Genomic DNA, 14719 nt, shown 5'->3' with positions numbered 1-14719 from the left:
TTGGCGGACTTCACCGCCAAGTCTGCAATATTGCCCCGCAGGGTCTTCACCTCTTCTCGGCTCCCGTTCAATTCTTTCCTTATCCCCCCAAGTTCTTTCACTATTTCTTTCCTCATCACCTGCATTTCTTTTCTCACATCCTGGACATCCTTTCTCAGCTCCTCGACCTCTTCACTCGGCATTGCCTCCGCAGCCTCCTCAGCCTCCGCCTTCACCTTGTCACCTACCGTGTAGAAGAAAGTTTGTTTGCCGTGAGCTTGAAGTAACCCCTTGTTGAAAAATTACTCAACACTGAAAGTCTCCGGGGGTTCGCACATCACGACCAAGGGTGCGGCTTTGGCTATCTTCATTTCAACGTTCCGCTGGAGGTAGGCGCCTAGGAGATGGCAAGTATACATATGTCGAGCAGGGTTGCTGGTCATTTGATGACATGCTTGAGCCAGCTAATAACCCAGATGTACCTTAACGCCTTTTGCCATGCACCAAGTGAAATAAATGTCGGTAGTCGTCAGAGCTGAATTTGCAGTTCCCTTTAAGTTGTAGCTGATAAACGTCTGAGCAAAACGGAGGATTCTATCCTCGATGTGAGAAGCCTTGGAGTAGCTTGACTTGAATGCCCCTGCCTTGGAGTGAGTGATTAGTTCCCATGTTGCTTGTACTTTGAAACCTGACGTATTCTTCGGCATGCCGATCATCCTCTCGTTCCACATTCCTTCATCATCCTCAGCCTGGGTAAACAACCCCATCTTCAAAGACCATTCCCGGATGCTCATCTCATGTTCTTCATTGAAAAGCCTGAATGTTATGGAGTCCGCGTCGAGGTCAGAGGTGTTCTTTAATCGGAATGTTGAGAAAAACTCCCGTGCTAGGTCCACCAGAACTTTGTCCTAGATGTGCGTTAGCAATCACTCGAACCCGATTGAATAGATACATGCGCGGAAGTCTTCATCGCATGCAATCATCCGAAGCTCCTTAGGACTGTACTGCTTGTCTGACTTGGCCATCTTCCCAGCACTGCATCGCTCCTTGTACACTGTGGCCCGTTTCTGATCGTCGAACTGCCTCATCGACTCCAGCAGTTCCTTAGTCAGCCATATCTCCGGACGTCCTGGGACAAACTCCTCTTCAGATTCTCCAAGTTCAGAGTCGTACTCATGAGTAGGCTTGTCTTGTTCCTCGGTAGAGGGAGCTTCAGTCACTGGGGAAAGGGTCTCCTCAACCTCCTTGACGGAGGGAGCTTTCCTTGACCGTGTTGATCCGGTCGCAGCTGCTTTTCCTTTTCTCGCCCTTTCCTTGACCAGGTGACGTTCCTCTGCCTCTTCAGCATCTGTCCCTCGGGCAGGGAACTCCTCCTTCTCAGCATAAACCAAGTCATCAACCTCGTCGAGCAGACTCCTCCTAGCTAGTCTCCTTTCTGCCCTCTTGACCACTTGGGGTTCACTTTCCTCCTAGTCATCCACCAGGTCCACAATCAGATTTAGCCCTACCTCAGCGGGCTCCGGTACTCCAGTAGTGTATAGATCTGTCCCTTCCATAAGTTCTCCCGGGGTTTTCCCCGCATCATCCATCATCGGGGTCGCCCCCTCAATATACACAGGGGTTTCCCCCCTAACATCACTCGGGGTCACCCCCTCTTCCATGGGTTCAGGGGTCGCACCCCTGAAATCCTTTGGGGTTTCATCCCCAGCCTCCATAGGGGTTTCCCCCTCAGCCATCAATTCTCGAACAGGGGTTTCCCCCTCAACAACTTCCACCAAAACAAGGGTTTCCCCCTCAGCAACTTTTTCGTGAACAGGGGTTTTCCCCCTCAGCAATTCTCTCCACAACAGGGTTTCCCCCACAGTACTTTCCTCTCGAACAGGGGTTTCCCCCTCAGCATCTTTCTTACCCTCAGAATTAGGGTTTCCGTTACCTTGTCGTTCAGTCTCCTCCTTTGCTTCACCAATCTTCTGCCCACCATCCGCCAGCAGTTCATGTGCTGCCTCTTCTTTATCCGCCTCCCGTGAAGCAGTTTCTGCTCGTTGCGATCCAGAGTCCGGCACCCTGGTTGAGTCTTGAGGCCCTTCTTCTTGGGGAACTGCGGGTTGTGCCGCCGAATCCACTGGAATCGTCAGTGGTGGTATGGCCGCCGTGGATGTCATCAGGCTGGCGGAGAACAGAGCGTAGACTTCCTTCGCTTTCTCGACGATACCTAATTTTTGCGTCAATTCTGCCAACAGAACTGCGTCATACGCCATCGGCTGCGAACTTCCAGTGGCCTGAGTTGGATCCATTACTGTAAATCTGAAAACAAAGAATGAAAGTAGAGAGAAGGAAGAGGAAATCCATTACTCGGTCGAAATTTGTTAGGGTTTGTGTTTCTAGAGAGAGAATGAAAGTAGAGAGAAGGAAGAGGAAATGCAGTTTTCGTCGATTGGGATTATTGGAGAGAGAAGTGTCGGTTTGCCTTTTCTGATGAAAAGATGGTGCGGTTGCAGGCGTGATGTAAGCAACCGTACACCTCCCATAAATATCGGCCAAATTTTGAAATTCAAATGATCTCCATCCCTCCTTGACTTCTTCCTCCAGGCTCTCCTTCCCTAGCTGACTTCCCTGATCATGACCCTATACTTAAAAAAAATTTGAAGACGCCAGACTCCTAGGTCGAGGTTAGAAAATGAAACATCGGTTTTCCTTTGGAGTCTGGTGCTTCGAAAATATTTCGGAAGATTAAAATCGTATATACATTTTTTTGGATTTTCCTTTGTTTGAAAAAAAAAACACTTAAACTATTTACAAACTTCTTTTGAGTATTCCCGAGATTCTCTGGTTCATGTATATATTCAAAAATGTCAATCAATTTACCTGACCCAGGAATTCATCGAGAATACCTCCTTGTTTGACTAGGTGATAATAGAAAGTGCGCGCAGTGGCACTTCCTCCACTACACACAACTCAAAATTATCCCCATAGACTTTCACTCTATGACCATTAACAAGAAAAGGAACAGAGTTAAAGGTACTTCCCTGGATCTCTACTGCTCCATTTGCGCGGAGGCCGACAATGGTATATGGACCGATCCACTTAGACTTCAACTTTCCTGGCATCAGCTTGAGCCGGGATTGGAAAAGGAGCACTTTCTGTCCCACATGGAGTTCCTTGACCCGGAGATTCTTGTCATGCCATAATTTTGTCCTTTCCTTATACCATATGGCAGACTCATAAGACTCCAGCCTCAGTTCCTCCAGTTCTTGTAACTGTAGTTTTCTTTCTTCCTCACAAGCCGAAGGCTTCATATTCATCTCCTTTACTGCCCAGTACGCCTTATGCTTGATACCCACGGGCAAGTGGCACATTTTGCCAAATACAAGCCTATAAGGCGACATTCCGATAGGCGTCTTAAAAGCAGTTCTGTAGGCCCATAATGCATCGCCGAGCCTCTTACTCCAGTCTTTCCTTGACGGATTAACTGTTTTTTCCAATATTGCTTTGATCTTGTGATTAGAAATTTCCGCTTGGCCGTTAGACTGAGGGTGGTATGGGGTAGATACCCTATGGTGAACACCATATTTCTTCATCAGAGCCTCGATGGTGCGATTACAGAAATGTGTTCCTTGATCTGAGACAATAGCTCGAGGAACTCCGTATCTGTTGAAGATATTGACCTTCAGAAATTTTGCCACCTCCTTTGATTCACATGTCGTGGTGGCTTTAGCTTCTATCCATTTAGACACATAGTCTACTGCAACCAATATATAAGTGTTCCCACAGGATTATGGAAATGGTCCCATGAAGTCCATTCCCCATACGTCGAAAATTTCGCAAACAATCACCGGGACCTGAGGCATCTCGTCCCTCTTTGAAATTCCCCCTGTCTGTTGGCATCTCTCGCAACACTGACAAAACTCAAAGGCATCTTTATTGAGTGTCGGCCAGTAAAAACCGCTGTCTAATACTCTCCTTGTTGTCTTCCTCGGTCCAAAGTGACCTCCACATGCCAAAGTGTGGCAATGAATTAGCACATCTCTTTGTTCCCATTCGGGAATGCAGCGTCTAATCACTTGATTCGAACACATCTTCCATAAGTAAGGGTCGTCCCAAAAGTAATATTTGGCCTCGCTTTTAATTTTCATCCTCTGGGCCCGGGAAACTTCGTCTGAACTTGGCACCTCTCCCGTGACCAAGTAGTTTGCTAAGTCAGCAAACCATGGTTCCGCGTTCAGCGTTCGCTTTCCCTTGTCGGATTCTCCTAGACCGGTTAATGCCAAAACGGTTTCCCAACTGATCCGTCCAGGAGAATCCCCTAGATAATACAAATGCTCTTCAGGAAAAGCATCGGGTATGGCCTCTTCCGTTTTCCCTTGATAAATTTTTGCTCAAGTGTTGTTCCTCTTTTGTCTCTCACCTCCCAATCAAACTCCTGCAAAAGTAATACCCAACGGATTAACCTCGGCTTAGACTCTTTCTTAGCCAGTAAGTACTTTATTGCTGTGTGATCTGTGAAGACTATAACCCTCGACCCAAGAAGATATGGTCGAAATTTTTCGAACGAGTAAACGACTGCCAACATTTCCTTCTCCGTGGTATCATAGTTCTTCTGAGCTTGATTTAGAGTCTTGGATGCATAGAAGATCACATAACTCTTTCCGTCAATCTTCTGCCCTAGGACAGCTCCCACAACGAAATCACTCGCGTCGCACATTATCTCAAAAGGGTGATTCCAGTCTGGCGCCCTGTTTGTTGGTGCTGACACAAGTCTGTCTTTTAGCAACTGAAAAGCCTTCTTGCATCCTTCGTCAAAGACGAATTCCACATCGTTGTGCAACAAATGAGTGAGCGGTTGTGCGATTTTCGCGAAATCCTTGATAAACCTCCTATAAAAACCCGCGTGACCCAGGAAGCCTCTAACCTCTTTTTGGTTCGTGGGGTATGGTAACTTTGATATCACATCTACCTTCGCCTTGTCTACCTGTATTCCTCTTTCCGAAACCACGTGACCCAGGACAATACCTTCAGTCACCATGAAGTGGCATTTTTCGAAATTCAAAACTAAGTGCTTCTCCTGGCATCTTTTCAATACTAGGTCAAGGCTGGCCAAACAGGTGTCGAACGAATTCCCATATACGGTAAAATCATCCATGAAGATCTCAATGCATACTTCCAGCAGATCCGAAAAAATGCTCATCATACACCGTTGGAACGTTCCTGGTGCATTACACAATCCAAACGACATTCTTCTGTATGTATATGTACCAAAGGGGCACGTGAAGGTGGTTTTCCCTTGGTCCTCTAGGTTAACGTAGATCTAGAAATAGCCACTGTATCCATCAAGGAAACAAAAATACTGTTTGTCAGCCAATCTTTCTAACATCTGATCAATGAAAGGTAGGGGGAAGTGATCCTTCTTTGTGGCCTCATTCAGCTTCCTGTAGTTGATGCACATCCTCCACCCCATCACCAGCCTAGTGGGCACCAATTCGTTCTTATCATTCTTGACAACCTGTATTCCAGACTTTTTAGGCACCATATGGACAGGACTGATTCACTCACTGTCCGGAATAGAGTAAATGATCCCTAGAGAGAGCAATTTCAACACATCTTTCAGAACTTCCTCTCGCATGTTTGGGTTCATTTTCCGTTGTGCGTCTCGGTGAGCCTTCACACCTTCTTCTAAACGGATGTGGTGCATGCAGAGATCAGGACTGATTCCTACTAAATCAGAGAGGGTCCACCCTATTGCTTTCTTGTTCCGCCTGATCACTTCCAACAGCTCCTTCTCTTGCTCCTCAGTCAAGTTACTGTTGACTATTACTGGGAATGCCTCATTCTTCTCTAAATAAGCATATTTGAGGCCTGATGGAAGTGTCTTTAGTTCCTTCTTCGCGTCATTCGTCTCCTGGGGCAAGGGATTTTTTCCCGCAATATCTGATGATGTTTCATTCCCAGACCCAGGAGAATTCTCCAGACTAGCCACGTGAGTTGATCCCCTAGATCTAGCTGACTCGGGATTTCTGCAAAACTCCATGATGGCCTCTGTGAGTTCCTCATCTGTCAACTCCGTTGTGTTCATTGCTGCACACCACCCCACAACTTCTCTGTCGATTAAATGGCTCAACTCCGAGTTGTCAATCTGTTCCTGTATCAATTCCGTCTCAAGATATTCATGGACCAAGGGGTTAATAACATCTATAGCATATAAATTCTCAACATCCAATGGCCGTTTCATTCCCTCATCTATGCTAAATGTATATTTTTCTCCATTATAATCCAAGCAAATTGTTCCATCAAAAACATCGATAATGGTCTTAGCCGTGCGCAAAAATGGTCTTCCTAATAACACACCACTCGACTCAGCAGACTCATTATCATTCATTTTGATAACATAGAAATCAGCAGGATACAGAAAATCATGTACCTTAACTATGACATTTTCCAACACACCTTCAGGACAAATGCAAGTTCTATCTGCTAACTAGATTACCACCTTGGTGCCGACCATCCTAACCCCTGTCAGCTTCTTGTAGATCGAAAGCGGTAAAACATTTATAGACGCCCCTAGATCACACATAGCATGCTCGACTTTGATGTCCCCTAGAGAAATGGGTAATGTGAACATACCTGGGTCTGTGCATTTCGAGGGCATCCTTCTCTTTTGTATCACAGCAGACACGTTCTCCCCGATCACAATCTTCCCGTCGGGTTTAGTCTTCCCAGCTATGAATTCCTTGATAAACTTGCTGAAGGCAGGCATCTTCAGGGCTTGCAAGAAGGGCAGGTTGATTTCCAGCTTGCTAAATATCTCCATGAGATCCTCTATATCATCCTTCTTTTTCTTTGCTTCCCCTCGGTATGGAAATGGTTTTGCTCGCTTCACTGCATTTGTGGAACTCCCTGCTTGGGTTTCACCAGCTTCCCTACTTCCTTCCTTACTTACTAACTCAGGCTCTGGATCTAGGAAAAATGGATCAGTTGATCGAGGTATAGATCCCCCTAAATCTTCTTTCTGGAGGTCATCATGAACAGGAATTTCTCTGGGTCTAGGGCTATCTCCTTGAAATACTTGACTTTCCTTCCCCTTACTCGCCTGTGTGAGTACCTCTTCATCAATCTCCAGCGTTGGTCCTTCAAAGCCCGCCCAAACCTCAAGGTGATGTGACTAATGTTTGCTCGGTCTGGTGGCTTGACCGTGGCAGGAAGTTTTCCTTCATTTCCCCGCATCTCATTCAAAGAAACTGCGATCTGGGACAGCTGTTTTGTCATCATGTCCATGGAGGCTTTATGTTCCGACTGAGCGTCTTGCAATTTGTGCACCACGTCGTTATTGGAATGCATGTTATTCTGCATGAACTGCTGTGAATTCACTAGGTCGTGGACCATGTCATCCAGACTCCTTTGTGGCTTGGAGTTGAATTGGTTAAAATTTGATCCTTGACCTTGGTGTTGTCCTTGGGGTTGTCGATAGTTCCCTTGATTTCCTTGGTGGGTATTGTACTGATTGCTAGACCCTTGATTCCCTTGGTGATTTGGTTGGGAATTCTGATAGTTCCCTGGGTTATTCCTCTGGTGAGGTGGTACATAGGAGCTCCCTGGATTGTTCTGATTCCTATTTCCCCAATTAGTATGGTCCTGATTTATGTACCCCAGTTGCAATTGCCCCTCTTGATTTTTTCCTGACCAGTTGGACTGCCTCTCTGGAGGGTGTGCATAATTCGTGAGCTGCAGTGGGGGTGGCTGACTTTGATCATTATCAGTCCATCTAAAATTGGGGTGAGTCCTCCATGGGGCATCCCTTTGTCTTCCTTGGTTCCAACTTCCATCCAGATTCCAGCTTCCCATTGAATTTGCCTGGGCTTGGCATTCCCCTTCACACGGTTGACCATAATAAGGCTGAAGTTGCCTTTCCTCCAGACCAGGGGGTTTCTCATTTTCCGCTGGAGCATGAGGGTTGTACTTCTCAATTGCATTCAGCAGTGCTTTCTCCAATTTATCTATCATGTCTTCCACCTTCTTGTCATCTTGTTCCGTTACTGCATTGGCTGACCCCCTCCTCAATATGCTCCGTGGGTTATCATAGGCCTTCTTCGCCTCAATCAATCTCCCAAAGTTTCTCTAGCTTCACTTGCTTTATTTTTGGTAAAATTTCCCCCGCTTGAGGAATTCATCAAGTCCTTTGACTCAGGGTTTGCACCTTCGTAAAACAGATAGTAAGTCTCCGCTTCAATCATCCTATGGTTCGGACAAGCATCCAACAATCCCTTAAACTGGGACCAATAAGAGCTCAGAGACTCATCATATTCTTGCTTGCACTCCTGGATCTCCTTCTTCAAGGCATTCGTCTTGTTGGACCGGAAAAAATAATCCAAGAACTCCAGCTTGAAGTCCTTCCATGTGTTAATCGAGTCTGGTGGGAGCCTCAGCAGCCAAGTATTAGCCTCCCCCTTGAGGGCAAACGGAACTGCACGCAAACGGTAGTCTTCCTCAGTCGCCTCGTTGGGTCGCTTTTGAATGCTACACAGCTTACTAAACTCGTTTAGGAATTTGTAAGGACATTCATTCCTTCGTCCAGAGAATGTGGGCAAAACTCCGAGCACATTTGTCTTGATATCAACAGACCTCCGACGCGGGTTTGAGACTATAGCATGGGCGGGTTCACCGTCTAGTGCAATCTCAAACGAACAATAGTAAGTTTCATGTTTTCAGCGGAAGCAACCAAGAGAAGGTGAAGCTATGTATGAAGACACAACTACACTCGAAGTACCATAACAATCATTTTATTCAATTATTCTGCTCAACACCGCCAACCGCTCGTCACTGCTCAACCTGCACATAGGGAAAACACATGCAAGGCTGAGTACTATAAACATACTCAGTGGACTTATGCCGAAAGCAGTTTTATCAACAATCGTAATTATCATGCCATTTTCAAGCGTCCATCGGGGTTTTATCTTTAGAAAGGCCCAAGGCACCAAAATATATTCTTTATCAAATATCACGGTCGGGCAACCATTTTCACATCGACGTTTACCATATCCTCATTCTACATGACAAGGAATGCGGCCGCAATCCAGGTTACTAGACCGGCCGACCCGTACGCCAGCACTCGGTCTAACATTGGTGTACACTAACCCAAGTAGAGTTTGCGGCTCTACGAGGATCCGAATTCGATTAAATCAATAGTGGCATAGCCACAAGGGATAGGCATGATATGGGCTACTACTTGGCGGATGAGATATACCCTAGGTGGCCCGTCTTTGTGAAGACGATCAGGCACGCGGCGGATGACAAGAAGGCCTATGAAGCTCAGCTTTTACGAAATGCAGAATTGTTTAGACTGTGTGCACAGTAAGGAATAACAAGTCTCCTGGGTCCAGTGAATCCACTAGATCACAAGGTCTAGGAACTCACGGATCGTTGGAAGATCTCGGTCGTCGGACACACATAATACCTCTTCAAAAACCCTCAACCACGTATACTAAAATTAGCACAGGGAAGTAGGGATCGATCCCACAGAGATGGATGCGAAATTAGACATGCTCAAGGATTTGGGACTATTTTTGGGTTGGCTGCTGCCACACATTTTTGGGTTGAGGAATTTAAACTAACTTTAGTGAAATCTTCTATGCTAACAGCTAGATCTAGGCAGAACAGAAATCATGCATGTAAACTGGAAAACAAGACAATCACTAGATCTAAGAAACTATTCTAAACTACCTAGACTTGGGAAATAAACTGACGGTGGGGACCATTTGCTGAAAAAGTAGAGTACGGACGAAAAGCTGGAAAACAACTAAATAAAGTACTAACTAACAGCGACATCATCTTCTTCAAATCAAATTGCATAAAAACTCAGTAGAAACAGAGATGAAACGTAATCGGAAAACAAAGCAGACTGGATTTAAGCAATTTAATGAAGAACAATTAAAAACTAAACAGATCTACGGCTACTAGACGGAGTAAACTGCAAAGAGAGCAAAAGAGTCCGAAATCCATGCACAACTTGATTCCCCTGTTCAGATCCAACCTCGGATGCTAAATCCACTCCGGATCCAAGCATCCGACACAAACTCCGACCAAAAGTAAATCCATAGCTTCAAATTCAACCAACAACCACCAATCAGCAACAACAATTCAGATCCACAGCCGTATTCCCCAGATCAAGCACATAATTGTCCAAAACAGAGATTAACATGTAACTGTCGAAATAAAACTTCGAACAAACACAGAATCAACGTAAATCAACACAAGATAAACGCCGACATAACATAAACCAAATGCTCAGATAATCGGTAATAGCAACAACCAAATCGACTTCTAAACGTTGAAGTTCGAACGAAATAAGGTGCAAAACCAGAATGTAAATAGATTGTATCTTCGCCCTTCGCAAGGACGGTGTTACGACCGACTTTCTCTGAAGATGAAAACCTTAGAAACCCTAAACTACCCCAGAATTCTCATTTTTCAAGTGTGTGTGAGTGTGTGAGCTAAGAGCAAAAATCGTATATGGCATGTGATGCATGCTCCTTTATTTATAGGCGTTGAAGTGGGCCCAGTGAGGTATAAATAGTCTTTGTTGCCCTCAGCTATTGACTTCCTTCTTCTAGCCATTCTTTTTTCCCTTCAGTTCTGCTCACTTTCCTTCAATTTCCTCTGCTAGTCCATTGTCTCCAGCTTTCCCTGGATCTAGCGTCTCTTTCACACCTGGCTTAAAAATTGCAATAGACCCAGCAAAATAAAGTGTTTTTCTACCACATAACCGATGCACGGAATTAGCCTTATCAGCCTACTTTGCGGAACGACAGGAGTCGGCGCGCAAGGACGTGGAGCGCGCATTTGGTGTGCTCCTGTAACAACCCGCCCATCTAGGGTATAATAAATGGTGCGATCGTTAACTAGGCGGACTTAAATGCATCAAAGGTCATAGGCTAGGGTTTCGTTTAAAGGAATTTTCCCAAATTAATAAATGAACAAACTGATTTATAAGTATAACAACTTAGCAATGAGGTTCAAGAAGAAAAGGGATATCACAATTAATATTCAAAACAACAAGGCCCTTAAGATAATCCAAAAATATCATGTCTCAACAATCTAACAAAAAGAAGTAGTTCAATCTCAAACGAACAATAGTAAGTTTCATGTTTTCAGCGGAAGCAACCAAAAGAAGGTGAAGCTATGTATGAAGACACAACTACACTCGAAGTACCATAACAATAATTTTATACAATTATTCTGCTCAACACCGCCAACCGCTCGTCACTGCTCAACCTACACATAGGGAAAACACATGCAGGGCTGAGTACTATAAACATACTCAGTGGACTTATGCCGAAAGCAGTTTTATCAACAATAGTAATTATCATGCCATTTTCAAGCGTTCATCGGGGTTTTATCTTTAGAAAGGCCCGAGGCACCAAAATATATTCTTTATCAAATATCACGGTCGCGCAACCATTTTCACATCGACGTTTACCATATCTTCATTCTACATGACAAGGAATGCGGTCGCAATCTAGGTCACTAGACCGGCCGACCCGTACGCCAGCACTCGGTCTAACATTGGTGTACACTAACCCAAGTAGAGTTTGCGGCTCTACGAGGATCCGAATTCGATTAAATCAATAGTGGCATAGCCACAAGGGATAGGCACGACAAAACAAATCAAGGCATGATAACACAGATCTCAATCTCATCAATGAAGATTTAGGATGATGTCCTTATTTTAAAAGAAAAGCCCACCTCGTCGGCTTAGCTCGCAAGTATTCTCTTCTCCTTGTTATCACGCTGAGAGCGTGAATTATCACCTTTAAATTAGGTGTATCACAAATCAGTTTCGAACATTGATTCAAAATCATGCATGTTTCCACGTTTCCCTTTTTCCCATTAATTCGTTTTAATATCACCGTTCAAAGTCAATATACGATTATCATATCACTTTTATTCGCACAACAACTCCTGATTTATCATCAAATCGTGTCACGCATGAGTGTTTTTCACACAACACACGCACACACACAACACATATACCGAGGCATGCACATACACACACACGGTCACACACACACGGTTTCACACACACACGGTTTCACACACACACACACCTATTCATCCCAAATTCATCAATTGATCTCCCCTTCACTCAATCTAAATGCATGTGGACTCAAGAACACCGATTAATCGGTAGATGAAGAAAGATTAATATAGAAAATACCTTTTTCAATAGAACGAACGGTAGAAACAAAGTAATAGCCTTGATTCTTCAACAATTTCTTGAATTTCAACTTGAATTCTTCTCAATTGATGAAGAAATCTTGGAGAAAAGTAGAAGAAAAATTAAGAGAGAGTGGAGGAGTGGGGAACGTGATTTTGAGAGTGAGAGGGGGCGATTTTTTTGATTCTTAGGGTTAGGATTTCTCTTATTTATAGAGTGCAGGATATAATATCTTTAATTAAATAAATTAAAGATTTAGAGAAGATATGGAGGGATTTGATAGGGGAAGTTGGCGTGTAATTTGGGAGAAATAAGGGGATTTTCGAATTATAGGCTATTTAATTAGCCTATGATTTTATTTGAATATTTTATGGAGTAGAATAAAATATCACGGAGCATTAAAAATAATAATTCCTCCCAAATAATATAGGAAGTGGCGGTTTTTGCCTAGGATTTAAAATTCAAATCCTAATTTAAATAGGATATGGCAAGATCTTCTTAGATCTGGTAAGATATGCTAGATTATTTATATTTATTCATGGAAGAGAATAAATAAGGGATAAAATAATATAATAAATAATTCCTCCTTCCCTAAATAAGGGGATTTTCGAAAATCCCTAGGAATTAAGGTGGGGTTCAAAAATTCCATGGTGGAATCAAAGAATAATTGGACTTTGATTTAATTCGGATAATTATCCCAAGCAAATAATTAAATCCAAGAAAAATAGGATTCCCTCTCCAATAATTGTAGGGGTCGAAATTTCCAAATAAAAGTGTAGGATATTTATGAAAATCCTATTTAATCTCACTCATCCCTTGGGATAATAATTCACCACAATATATTTCACCCCACATCAAATATTCACAATCATTTCGCAAAAATCAACCATTTCCACTTCCACTTCATTTTCTCAACACATTGACCTTTCAACGGCCACGTCATATTTTCTACATCTTTGACTTTTTCAACGCCACGTCATATATTTGACTATTCAAATAAATCTCAACTCCAAACGCAATTAGGTCACAAAGAAACCATGTCATTAATTCACTCATCAATTATTCCACATACCATAGCATTAAAGGCATTTAATGCAAAAATTTTATAACCCGAAAATTAGGGTTCGAAAAAGTGGGATGTTACAGCTCCAGTCTCGATGGGCGGCAATTAAGGGTCCAACGCGTTTGTGGGATGCCAAATGCGTTTCCCAAATAATGTACGTCTGCATTATCATGCACAACATGATCGTCGAAGACGAAGGCGTACAACTGACTAGTTGGGCCAATGACGATGAAGCCGGTCCAAGCCACGGAACGGCCACCCCTAGCGTACGACGTGGGGTACCTCTCGATGAAGTCGGCCGCCTCAAGGAATATACCGACATGCGCCAAGTGGATGCTCTTTATTAATGTAATTTTTTTTATCTATGTACCTTTTTTTTAATGCAATTAATGAATTTTCCCATATTTGTCTCGTAAATTTAATTCCGTAATTTAATCGTAATTTTAATTCCGTAAATGTAGTATTTTTTGAATTATTTGTATTGCGGCTGGTCTATGGTTGGCCTAAATCTAATGTGGCAGGTGGATTTTTATTGTTGCTGACGTGGCAGAGAGAGAGAGAGTGGCTGGCCTATGGCTGGCCTATTGCCATTGTGGATGCTCTAACTTTTAGAATAAAAAATTATTATAAAGAGAAAGAGAGACAAGAGTATTTGATATAAAGTGATTGAAAAAATGAAGAAAAAATATTATTTTAAGTATTCTAATTATAAGAATATATCAAACCTAATAATAGAGAGATAGAAAAAATATCATACTCGTGTATCTCATTTTTATGAATGGACAAAATTGCTCTCCAGCTACAAAATTGCTCTGGGAGTATTTTCGCCCAAAAATCGCGATGAATTGTGAAAAAGGACCACCAACGTGATTAAGATGAAATTTAGGGGTCCATGAGTATATTTTTAAAATTAAGAAATTATTTATGTGTGAAACGTATAATCCTAGGACTAAATACTTAGTTCACACTAATAAAAGTTACTGTATTAAATAGTTTCAGTTTTGGGTAGCTAATGAACTGTAGCAAAAATAAGCCCAAAATTTGGTGTCCTTGAATAGCCGAAATAAACTGGCTCATTTAATTAAGGGTAACTGCTTTTAAAGTCATCAACTTTCCATGAATTCTGGTTTTTCCTACGAACTTTAAAAAGTTAATGTAATGTCACGAACTTTATTGTCGGTTACCATTTTCCCATGTCAGGTTTTCCAGTCTGATTCAAACTGTTCGTTTCCTATTAAGACAATGTCCAAATTCTTTTATCTTACTATCGTTATCTTCTTCTTTGAAATAGCTTCACGTGGGTACCTTGTACGCCTCAATCGGAACTCGGATGAAGAAGTTATGGCCATTTGATGAAGGTTGCGACCTTTGTGCGACCTTGTACTATCATAATGGCCACAACTTCTTCATCCGAGTTCCGATTGAGGCGTACAAGGTACCCACGCGAAGCTATTTCAAAGACAAAGATAACG

The sequence above is a fragment of the Salvia hispanica genome, chromosome 4 (genome assembly GCF_029641045.1).
Source record: "Salvia hispanica isolate PSC_SH4W2 chromosome 4, Shi_PSC_v1, whole genome shotgun sequence".
Lineage (NCBI taxonomy): Eukaryota > Viridiplantae > Streptophyta > Magnoliopsida > Lamiales > Lamiaceae > Salvia > Salvia hispanica.
The sequence above is the reverse complement of the archived record's forward strand: the minus strand, read 5'-3'. Positions refer to the sequence as shown.